At 32.9% G+C, this 12,512-nt stretch overlaps 1 non-coding gene and 1 pseudogene across 1 annotated transcript; one reads left to right on the top strand and one right to left on the bottom strand.

The window, feature by feature from the left end:
• Positions 1 to 1,710: 1,710 nt before the first annotated feature.
• Positions 1,711 to 1,783, bottom strand: TRNAR-CCU (transfer RNA arginine (anticodon CCU)). The gene has a single exon. It is a non-coding gene; the product is annotated as a tRNA-Arg (tRNA).
• A 4,822-nt stretch (positions 1,784 to 6,605) lies between these two features.
• LOC105971256 (uncharacterized) lies at positions 6,606 to 7,822 on the top strand (annotated as a pseudogene).
• The last annotated feature ends 4,690 nt before the right edge of the window (positions 7,823 to 12,512 follow it).

The following is a 12,512-nucleotide window of genomic DNA, read 5'->3' on the forward strand; positions in this document are numbered from 1 at the left end:
CCCAGCCGGTGCCGAACTTCCAAAAATTTTCCGACAAAAAACAAATAATAAAAAATACAAGGACGTAGGAAATTGAATTTGGCACAGTGGTTGTCGGGGCCGTTTTGTCAGATTTCGAGAATTGCTTCGAAAACGTACGTTACTTGTTATTTTCATAATTTTTTGAAAAAATATTTTTTTCTTATAAAATAATTTTTTTTTCTGAAATATTTTATCCCGGCCAGATATCGGCGTTGAAGTTTTTTTTTCTTTTTTTTTTTGAAAACTTTTGTTTTCGGAATTTTTTTTTTCCGGCCAGTCAACCGCCTTTGACCGCCCTCCGGTCTCCAGCGTTGACTGTTTTTTTTAATCTTTTTAATTTCTCTCTGTGTTAGCAATAAAATTATTGTCTGACACTGTAATATTGAATGCCAAAACGTAATATTACTAATATTACTGTATCAACCAGTAATATTACTAATATTACTATCCCAAACTATAATATAACTAATATTTATGTGCCAAATAGTAATTTTAATGCAGGAGATAGTTCTTATGGTCGGAGACAGCAAAATTGGCCAAGACGGTAAAATTAATTAATATAGTAAAATTACTGTCTCGGACAAGTAATATTATGTTTTTTACTGCAACATTACTGTTTGAGACACTAAGGCCAGGACAGTAATATTAATGTAAATTAATTTTTTTTTCAAGTTTTTTATAAAAAAAAATAAGTCAACGCCGGAGACCGTCGATCAACGGCGGCTTATCTGCCAGGAAAAAAAAAAGTCAACGGCGGCTGACCAGCGATGGCTGTAAAAATTGGTTAATTAGTGAAATTAGGGTGTAAATCATGAAATGGGTATAGAATTAGGGTTTCAAGGAGTTGGTGGTGGTAATTTGGTATATATGAAAGAGTTTTTTTATTTTTTTTGTAAATAAGTTTGAATGAGGTGTTTTTATTTGCAAGACAAAGAAATAGGATATCCTATTTTTAATTAAGTACTCTTGTCATATGTCTATTTGTTATTTACCCTATTTTAAAAGTATTTTATTAAATACATATAGTTATCTATTGTATTTATAATGCAATATATTGTAGGGTAAATAACACTTAACCCCCCTGTGGTTACAGGCTTTGGCAGATGACCCCCTCGTGGTTGTAATATCAGCAGATAACCCTTTTTCATAAAGATGGTCTTATTGTAGTTTATATCATTCAAAGTGTAACACTTTAAAATTAATGGTAGAATACCACATGGTAGAATACCACATAACGGTACCAAATAACTGTATACCGCAATTGTTGGTACGGTAACGGTATCGGATTTTTCAATACCATATGATTCGATAGGTACACGGTATTAATCAAAATATTCGACAATCTAACGAAACCATCCCTATTTAGAATTATAGAATTATGTTGGCAATATCTATACAGAAAAACTGTTATATAGTTATCATTAGGAATGTGTGTGGTTCATAAGCTCGCGGGTTATAGCAAAACTCACCCTTGTAAATTGGCCAATTATTTATTTTTTTTTCTCTATAATATGATCGTGCAATTTGTTTTTATTTGGGGACAAAGTGGAAAAACGTCCAAAGTATGGAGGCAAAGAAGCTGTTTTGCCAAAATTGGACTTTTTGGTTTTTAAACCATATTTTATTAAATAAAAATAATCAAAATTGGACTTTTTAGTTTTTAACCATATTTTATTAAATAAAAATAACCGCGCCAGGTAGGGGTCGAACCTACGACTTTCTGCTTAGGAAACAGACGCTCTATCCACTGAGCTACAGGCGCGTTTTGTGATCGTTCCCCGTATTGGTGTTAACAACTCTCTCCCCACACTATATTACTTGCATATATTTGTTAGTTATTATATTAAAATTTAAATAATTAAATATTATTTTTTTATTTATGTTTTTATTTAATTTAATTTGTACAGATTGAAAGTAACTTTTATTTTTGTTGTTGTAGGCTCGTCTTCACAAAGTGAACTTGTTAATAAATATGCTTCTCGTTAAAAAGAATTAATATGCATTTTGTAGGGTTTTTTTTTTTTTAATTGAAGTAAGTCTAGATTATAAGTAAATTTATTCATTTTTTTTTAATAGATTGAGTTTTTATATACAAAAATAATGGGGATTTTTGCAGTGGCAAGTAGCTGCGGGGACTTCACGGGGCAAATGTAGGGATACCCGACTCATAAAATTCGGCAACTTTGACGAGGATTGGGATGGGGAACTCCAGAGCAGGATGGGGACTGGGATTGAAAACCTCACCACATTGTCATCCATTTAAAAGCATATATTTTAACACAAATCTTGTACTTATAAACTAAATTATTAAAATATTTAATAGTTCAATAATAAAAGTAAAAAATATTTACATGCATATAATTCAAAGATCGTATATTTGTAAAAATAAATAACTATGATAAGTTAATGAAAAAGTATAAAATTGTTGACATACCTAATATACCAAATATATACATAAATAATATTCTCTTCGTTCCAAAATAATTGACGTTTAATTTTAGGTTGTTGCGCACATATTAAAAAAAATTACTCCCTCCGTTTCAAATTAATTGTCGCTTTGGGAGATTTTTCTTGTTTCAAATTATATGTCACTTTACAATTTCAATGACGCATTAATTACTATTTTTTCAATTTTACCCTTATTATTATTCATTAATTGATTGAAAATTAATGAAAACAACATTAATAACATGGATATTTTAGTCATTCTATATATTTTTCTCTAAAATCGACGCACATTTATTAATTTTCTTAATATGTGCGCAACAACCTAAAGCGACAGATATTTTGGCATGGAGGGAGTAATAAATATGTGTGGATTTTAGAAAAAGACATATAATATGACTAAAATATTCATGTAATTAATTATAACTTATATCTCAACAAATTAAGAGTAATAACTAATCTTATATATAAAAGAAAGAAACGATGGGCAACCCTAAAAAACCCTAATGGTATTTCTGTAATTATTTATTTTTAATATTTTTTCTCCACTAATTTCTAACTATAATATTTAATAATTATCAGAATTAAAACTAAACCGTGAAGAATCCTACGTTATTGATATTTATGTAATTATTTATTTTTAATATTTTTTTCTCTACTAACTTTTTAATTATAATTTTTGACAATTATTAATCTCCTATTTTTCATCAATATATCTCAAATCTTAAGAGATAAAGTTAGAAATTCAATTTGTTAAATCTTAGTCGATTTATTTGGATTATAAATCTTAATATGTAACATTAAAAAAAAAACTAATGTTATATAAAATATGAATAATACTACATTATTAAATTTTACTATATTAGTGTACTATATTTTCTTATTAAGTATTAAATTTGATTTTTTTTTTCACTATTTAAATAATATCTCGTGCATCGCACGGGGAAAAATGCTAGTAACTAATAAAGGTATTGTTGAAAAAATAATAATGAATGCATCATTAGAATTCTAAAGAGACAAATATATGGAATAAGAAAAACTCCGTAAACTGACAGTTAATTTGGAACGGATGGAGTAGAATTAGAGATGGCAGCGGAGCGGGTACCCTCGAAAAAGTACAATACCATAATTATTACTATTTAATATAGCTCAAACCATGACCATACCAAACCCATTTAAAAAGTTAATGGAAATACCAGAATCATTACCACGAATATCCGGATACTCACGGATATTCATTTACCATTTAAATTGTGCTAATAAAAATAACTTTTGGTCCATTAACGTTTAAGTAACTCTCGGAAAAGAGAAAGAGAAAAAGAAAAGAAAATTATACAAATATATTCTCCCTAAATTATTTAATACTTTATTTAAAATTTTGCTAAATTATTTTTTTTATTCATATTATGTTGAATTAATATATATTAAATGGTCGGGTACCCATGACCGTAAAGCTAAAATCAGAACCATACCAAAATCATGACGGTTTTCTTTTATTTTACCAAAACCATTACCAAACCCTAATGGTTTCGTTAACGGGTTTTAAACGAAGCGGATACCCGCGGATAACTAGCGGTTCGAGTTTTTTTTCCATCCCTAAGTAGAATAGTTGTGAGATTCAATATTAATTGTATGTTTGTATATCCGACATGAATAGTAATTGTAATAATTATTCGTCTAAAATATTATATATTTTGGATAGAAAGAAAATTTATGTATCTCATAAAAAAAAAAATTAAAAATAGCTCAAATATGAAAAGAATCTATACCGCTCATTCTCCATTATATGGTACACTTCTCACATCAATGGGACGAGCATCATCCATTGCAAATCATCATGGGGGGTTAGGCGAGGTGGCTGCATTTTCGACTTTTCTTTAAAATTGTGCCGCGCTAATGGCTGAGGTGCGAGCAGTGTTGCAAGAGTTATGTGCTGTTCTGGTCATTCAAAATGTGATAAGATAGTTGCACTCTAAATATACGAAAGAGTTAGTTCAAGAAATGCAAGCATCGCACGGAGCGTGCAATATTATCTATCGCGAATTTTGCTTGTGCAGTCGTGGAAGATCGGGAGCAAAATAGGGTCGTTGATTATTTAGCCATGCTAGATCATCACCACAAATTGTCAAGAGAGATTATTCATACCTAGCAACCTTCCCAATTTCTTGTAAATGTATAAATTAGGTATTTTCAATTGTCGAAAATGATGTAATTAGCTAGTGTGTATTATTTTCCTTATTTTAGGCCAACAAGGTTGTTAACAAGGCTCCCGTACGCTTCAATGCTATAAAATATTTTTTTTGTTCTGGCAAAAAAAAGAATACATAGAAGAATAAAAAATTATGTTGCCTGGACGAAACTTGACATATCGGAGAACATTGTGTATAACTTGAAGATGGGAACTTTTTGGATCGGAAACAAACTGACTGAGCCAATGGACTTTATATGTGATACCAGGCCTTGTTATAGGAAGGTATAAAATCCTCCGAACAAGCCTTCTATTGGGTATATCCTTGTCGAAGTTTCAGATATTTATTCGTTTAAACAACAATATTTAAGAAAAAAATATTTACATTAAGTTAATGTAATTCCCACCAATTTATAGCGGCTAAAGCAAGTAGAATCTTCAGTCACTAGCTTGGCCACCGAAGAGAAAGTGTCAGTGTAATCAACACCCTCTTGTTGAGCAAAACATCTTGCTACTTGCTTGTAAAGGGTTGGCTAATAGTCATCCGAGATGTTGATATTAAATTTTTCGAAAGGAATGGATACAATCTCGTAGCCCATGAACTTGAAAAGTGAATAAAATGTGTGAGGTGAAACCAATAAATTACCTTAAAATCTGCTAGACAAGCATCTAGTTTGACATGCATGATGTTTAATTTTCCTCATTTCAGGTGTAGGACCATATTGAGGCTCGGAGGCATGGGCGGACCCAAGGTATGTCTTGGGGGGTCCCACCCCTGCAGGAATTTTTTTTTACATGTTTTTATTACTTTTTAATACTTTGTGTTATTTATCTATTAATTTATATACTGTCGTCCTCAAAGTTAAAATTTTATACCATTTTAGCCTAAACCCCTTGAGTCCGCCCCTGCTCGGAAGCTCGTCTGGTGATTGAGTAGAGGGGATGGATAAACATCATCAGCGAAAGAAGCAATAATAAATGGCAATTCATAATCATATGTCATGTAATCAAACATCAAGAAGCATTATCAAAAACAAAATATATATGTGTAGTCACATAAATTTAATATAATTTATATTATATTAAATTGAATCCCAAGATTATAATTTATCTTGCAAAATAAGTCATGGAGATAATTATCAATTAATTATTGACCAATAGGATTGTTTCTTCTCTTCCAAGTTATAAGAGATAAATATCAATTTAAAGAGAGCCAATCAAATCGCGCCACATCATCAAGTAGACTTTAAGTAGGACTCTTATTCTACCACTATAAATAGGGACCCTCTCTACACAATTCAAAAAAACACAACTCAAGAAGAAGAAAAACCGTAGGAGAAAATTCTCTCTACAATATTCAAGTCGTTCTTCATCAAATTCAAGGCGTTCTTCATCAAATCGAAGGAGTTCATCAAATCGGAGGTGTTATTCATCAAATCATGGCGTTAAAGCGTTTAATTCGAGATTACGGTTAAAGCGTTTAATTCGAGATTACGGTGCTAAACCCTCGAATTAACGTTATTAACATCAAATCAAGATCGAAGGAAGATTGAAGAGCCAAATCCATCAAGAACTCCAAGATCTTCAAGTCAAAATCCGTCAAAGTTCAGCGTTCGATCCGAGATTCAAGTCGCAAGACCCTCGGAACACGTTATTCAAATCCAAATCAAATCCGGTGAAGATCAAGTCAACGACTCGTCTCCGAAATTCAAAGTCAATCATATATTTTTCTTGAGAGAAGAATCAGAGGATTAAATTAGAGTTTGTAACCCGCAATATTTTATTTTAATTCAATAAAATTATTTTTGTGCAAGTTTTTCTTGTTTGTTTAAATCGCAGATAAGAATTTGTTGCTACAAATTTTGGCACGCCGGGTGGGACATCTCTACCGGTCATCTCTTCTCTCTCTCGAAGATCCTCGAAGTGTTGCAGTGACTGCTCTACATTCACAATGAAGATTGCTACTTCGGATTCATCAAGTGTGGGCTTAGGTACAAGGATTATGGCTAAGAAGCTGCAAGCATCCTCTGAGACTAACTCGACGCCTCAAACCATTCAGAAAGGCTTACCACCTCTTGTCAACACAAGCGCAGACGTGGAAGGTTCAAAACGAGAGATTTCACAACCCACGCCTCGTTCAACATCAGGCTACTCAGAGGTGGCATCCGTCATGACAACAAACGCTACAACCATGGAGGAGCAAATTGCAAGTTTGACAAAGGCCATTGAGGGACTCGCAAAGCATGTTCAACAACGAGATTCTGAAATTGCCGAGTTGATCAACAAGATGGACAAAGCCGATGCTAGTCAAGCTGTGGAGAATCAGATAGAGGTTCAAGACGAAGTCGAGACATCCACAAAGCAACAACCAGTTGAAAACGAGAAGGCTTCAGCTCAAGAACTTCAAGTTTCTCCAGAAGGGATGATTCATGTAGATCAAGTGATGACGCTGATCAGTGGAACCATCAAAGACAAGTTGGAAGGAAGCTCGAAGTCGCCATCAACCTATGTCAAGCCATACACGCAAAGGATCGATGTTTCTAAAAGATGCCAATGGGCTATATACCTCCAAAGTTCCAACAATTTGACGGCAAAGGCAACCCCAAGCAACATGTGGCACACTTCGTGGAGACTTGCAATGATGCCGGCACGTATGGAGATCACCTCGTCAAGCAATTCGTTAGATCGCTCAAAGACAATGCGTTTGATTGGTACATTGATTTGGGGGCAAACTCCATCGATAGTTGGAAGCACTTAGAGGAAGAATTTCTCAACCGCTTTTACAGCACTCGAAGAACAGTCAGCATGATTGAGCTCACCAATTCCCGCCAGTGGATGAAGGAACCTGTCATCGACTACATCAACCGTTGGAGAAATTTGAGTCTTAATTGCAAGGATCGACTGCCCGAGACATCAGCTATTGAACTGTGCATCCAAGGAATGCAATGGGGACTCCGATATATCCTCCAAGGAATTCAACCTAAAAGTTTTGAAGAGTTGGCCACTCGAGCACATGATATGGAATTGACCATAACTGCAAATGAAGTCGAAGAACCTTCATTCCAAAAATCATATCAGCTCAAAGAAGAACATGTTGAAGAAGAACAAGAAGATCATGAGGATGGGCCGGGGCAAGTCCTTAAAGAAACAACATCCTATGCAATATGACAAATCAAATAAAATACTCCTTGATACGAGTTTAAAAGGTCTACATGCCCTAATCAAACAAAGTACTCATTGACACGAGTTTAAAAAGTTTATATGTTCAAATCAAATCAAGCACTCCTTGACACGAGTTTAAAAGGTCTACATGTCCGAATCAAATGAAATACTCCTTGACACGAGTTTAAAAGGTCTACATGTCCAAACCAAATAAAGTACTCCTTGACACGAGTTTAAAAGGTCTATAAGTCAAAAAATCAAGTGAAGTACTCCTTGACACGAGTTTAAAAGGTCTACATGTCCAAATCAAGTGAAGCACTCATCGACACGAGTTTAAAAGGTCTACAAGTTCAAATCAAATCAAAGCTCCTTGATACGAGCATAAACTATCTACATATCCAAGTCAAGTCAAAGCTCCTTGATACGAGCATAAACTATCTACATATCCAAATCAAATCAAGGCTCCTTGATACGAGCATAAACTATCTATATATCCAAATCAAGTCAAGGCTCCTTGATACGAGCATAAACTATCTACATATTCAAATCAAGTCAAGGCTCCTTGATACGAGCATAAACTATCTATATATCTAAATCAAGGCAAGGCTCCTTGATACGAGCATAAACTATCTATACATATCAAGTCAAGGCTCCTTGATACGAGCATAAACTATCTATATATCCAAATCAAGCCAAGGCTCCTCGATACGAGCATAAACTATCTATATATCTAAATCAAGTCAAGGCTCCTTGATACGAGCATAAACTATCTACAAATTCAAGTCAAATGCTCCTTCAGTACGAGCTTAACTGCAAATGTTTCTCCTTGTCCACATGAGTATAAACTGTGCACGACATCCCTCAAAATGATATATTTTGAACTACGTTATGACTTGACCCCACTATAGGGTACGTAGGCAACTTAGAATCTCTCTAAGTCCAGTCATGATTTCAAAAGATGTATGTGCTTTGCTAGATCAAACTGCAATTGAAGTTAAGCAATTATCGAGACTCATTCACTCCAAGACGCATTGTCCGTGAACAAGTCTCGAGGGGGCATTTGTAGTCACGTAAATTTAATATAATTTATATTATATTAAATTGAATCCCAAGATTATAATTTATCTTGCAAAATAAGTCATGGAGATAATTATCAATTAATTATTGACCAATAGGATTGTTTCTTCTCTTCCAAGTTATAAGAGATAAATATCAATTTAAAGAGAGTCAATCAAATCGCGCCACATCATCAAGTAGACTTTAAGTAGGACTCTTATTCTACCACTATAAATAGGGACCCTCTCTACACAATTCAAAAAAACACAACTCAAGAAGAAAAAAAACCGTAGGAGAAAATTCTCTCTACAATATTCAAGTCGTTCTTCATCAAATTCAAGGCGTTCTTCATCAAATCGAAGGAGTTCATCAAATCGGAGGTGTTATTCATCAAATCAAGGCGTTAAAGCGTTTAATTCGAGATTACGGTTAAAGCGTTTAATTCGAGATTACGGTGCTAAACCCTCGAATTAACGTTATTAACATCAAATCAAGATCGAAGGAAGCTGATTGAAGGGCCAAATCCATCAAGAACTCCAAGATCTTCAAGTCAAAATCCGTCGAAGTTCAGCGTTCGATCCGAGATTCAAGTCGCAAGACCCTCGGAAGACGTTATTCAAATCCAAATCAAATCCGGTGAAGATCAAGTCAACGACTCGTCTCCGAAATTCAAAGTCAATCATATATTTTTCTTGAGAGAAGAATCAGAGGATTAAATTAGAGTTTGTAACCCGCAATATTTTATTTTAATTCAATAAAATTATTTTTGTGCAAGTTTTTCTTGTTTGTTTAAATCGCAGATAAGAATTTGTTGCTACAATATGTTCATGAAATATATCAATCTGTGGAAATAAAATTTTGTTGACTGTGTAGATCATGTGGCTGAAAACACAAAAATGATCTAGCTACATTTAATATATGTTGATGTTTTCTTTCTACAATACAATTTTATTGTGGAGTTAATCTACATGAAAAATAATTAACAACTCTCAATTTATGAAACACAAATTTGAAAGTTGACTATTAGAATTATCAGACCTGAAAACTTAATGATTTATTAAATTTAGTGTTTACCACAAAATTAATTTTTGGAATATTAACATAAAACACAGCCTTTTTAATTTGAGCAAATGAGTCTAGGTAAACCTAGAACAATTAACTACCAAATGCACTTTATATGGCCCTCAAATATCACAATGCACTAGATCAAATATACATTCAAAATAAATATTGCTAGCATAAAATTTTAATCTCTTTTCCTTAGCCAAAGGGTAAACATAACATCATGAATTAGAAGAATATTTTTGTATAGATAAAACAAATTTGTTAGCTAACATATTTAACGTTGTTATCTGAACAATGTTGTCAAGTCAATTGTGCTAAACAGTGACAGACACTTTAGTACAAAGAACTCCATTATTACAAGACAATTGCACAAGTTCCATCACATATAATCCTTCAACTGTAGTATTCCTCCAAATTCGAGCACTAGATGGCATGACAGAGAAATCTCAAAAAAACACAAATTGAAAACGACGGAGAATCAAGTATTAATTTCGATTGAAATTATAAACCATCTTAATCATAATCAGGAGCGGATCTATGTGGAGTGTGAGGTGGGTTGACGTCTGTTGAATGACCATCTCAACCAAAAGCAAGCTTAAGTTGTTAGTGAAATGTATGATTTAATATTAATATCTCCGGCCAATACGCCCCCTCAAGTGCAGGCGCGAATTACATTTGAAGCATTGCACTTGAAATATTTTTGAATGGGTGGTTGTGGGATTCGACCTCAGCACCTTTTCATTTGGTATGGCTCTGATACCATGTTGAATGACCATCTCAACTAAAAGTTTAAGCTTTTAGTGAAATGTATCATTTAATATTAATATCTCCAATAACGCCTACCCTCACTCAATTGTTTAATGCTATTTTAGTGTTGTTTCCATCTAATTCGCGCATTCAATTCATTTGCAGCCCACCCAATTTTAGTTTAAAGGGCTCCAATAATTATATTATGAGTTGTATTTTACGAATAACTTCTTAAAAAAATGGAAGTGAATGGCCCTAAACCCTTACAATTTAAGCCACCATAATATCAAATCATGACTCCGCCACTGATCTTAATCTTTGCATTGAAAAATCGAAAGAAGAATTCATCAAGAGAGATTAAATATTAGATCTTGATCTTAATCTTATACTTCAAACATTTCATACACATTGATGAATATTAGATTGAGGCTTTTCGATATTTGTTTAGATAATTTGTTTTTTTTTTAGTATTTAAATTTAGTCTTGATGTGCCTACATGTACTTCACGTGTGTGCATGAATTTATTCAATAATTGGCGCCAAAAAGTAGATTAAGAAAAAAAAAGAGAGATATAATTGGTGCTATCCCATCGCCAAACTCTTGTTTTTTTAACATAATGCGGACAATTATTTCTTCTATCAACATGGGACAAACATTTAACTATTTATAAAGCAATCATTAAAATCAACTACTGTGCGAAAAAAAAAAAAAAAAAAAAAAACCAACTATAAATATTTGGGAAAAAAATACAAAAAGGACCTAAACCAAAAAAAATAATCCACTAAATCCCAAGAATTTGTTTTAATCCAAAATGCCTCATAATGTTCATACTAAATTGACAAAACTATCAACTTTCACTTAATGTCGTTAAATAACTTATTTATTTGATTGTATTACCTATTGTTAAATACTTTAATTTTGATGATTTTTAAGTTTACGGCCGCAAAACCATCAGTACTATTCTTCTTCGAGGCCGATTCAGTGGCAAAGAACTTAGTTTCAATGTAGTTCTTGGAAATTTGTAAGGAAAAAAAAGAAAGCAAAAACTATGCAAGAACTTCTTTTTGACGTGCGATAACTTACAAATTTTAGTGTTCAGGGAGATCGCCTCAAAAAGGAAATTATAGACATTCATTATACATACAAGAATACATAAATTCTTATAGATTCTTCCACTAGTATACATTTTAATCATAATACATTATATTCATGTAATGATAAATGTGAAAACATATATAAATTTACATTAGAGTGTAGAAAAAAAATTAAGGACCTTAAGCTTATGTTTGAAAAAATTGGGGGTGGGATGGGAAAACTTATATTAATAAAATATTACCCAAAATCACCTAATTTTGTTTTTAAATTTTGGCGGGTCCAAATATTACCTAAGGGTCCATTTGGATGGAGGGATTTGAGGAGGGATTTGATTTGGGGAATGGATTTGAAATGACTCCAATTTTGGAGTCATTTGAAATCCATCACTATTGCTCCAAAATCAACTAAAAATGAGGGGTGGAGATTTGAAATCCATCTCCAAATCACTCAATCCAAACAAGTCCTAAAATCACCTAATTTTGTTATAAATCTTGGCGGGGCCAAATATTATAAATACACACCGGTCCAAACTGCCAGTTCAAGAACCTACCCGCAAACAGCCGTTTTCGGGTGTTTGCGATTCTTATTATTTCATGTAAACAACCGGCGGTTCTGAACTGTGAACCGATAACCTAATGTAATACTAATTTAATAACTGTAACCAATAAGAACTCAACACATACCCTCGAAATATGTATTTTATTTTTCATGTAGTAAATATATATTTTATTTT

This window comes from Erythranthe guttata, chromosome 3, assembly GCF_056151865.1.
Source record: "Erythranthe guttata isolate IM_541 chromosome 3, IM_541, whole genome shotgun sequence".
Classification (NCBI taxonomy): domain Eukaryota; kingdom Viridiplantae; phylum Streptophyta; class Magnoliopsida; order Lamiales; family Phrymaceae; genus Erythranthe; species Erythranthe guttata.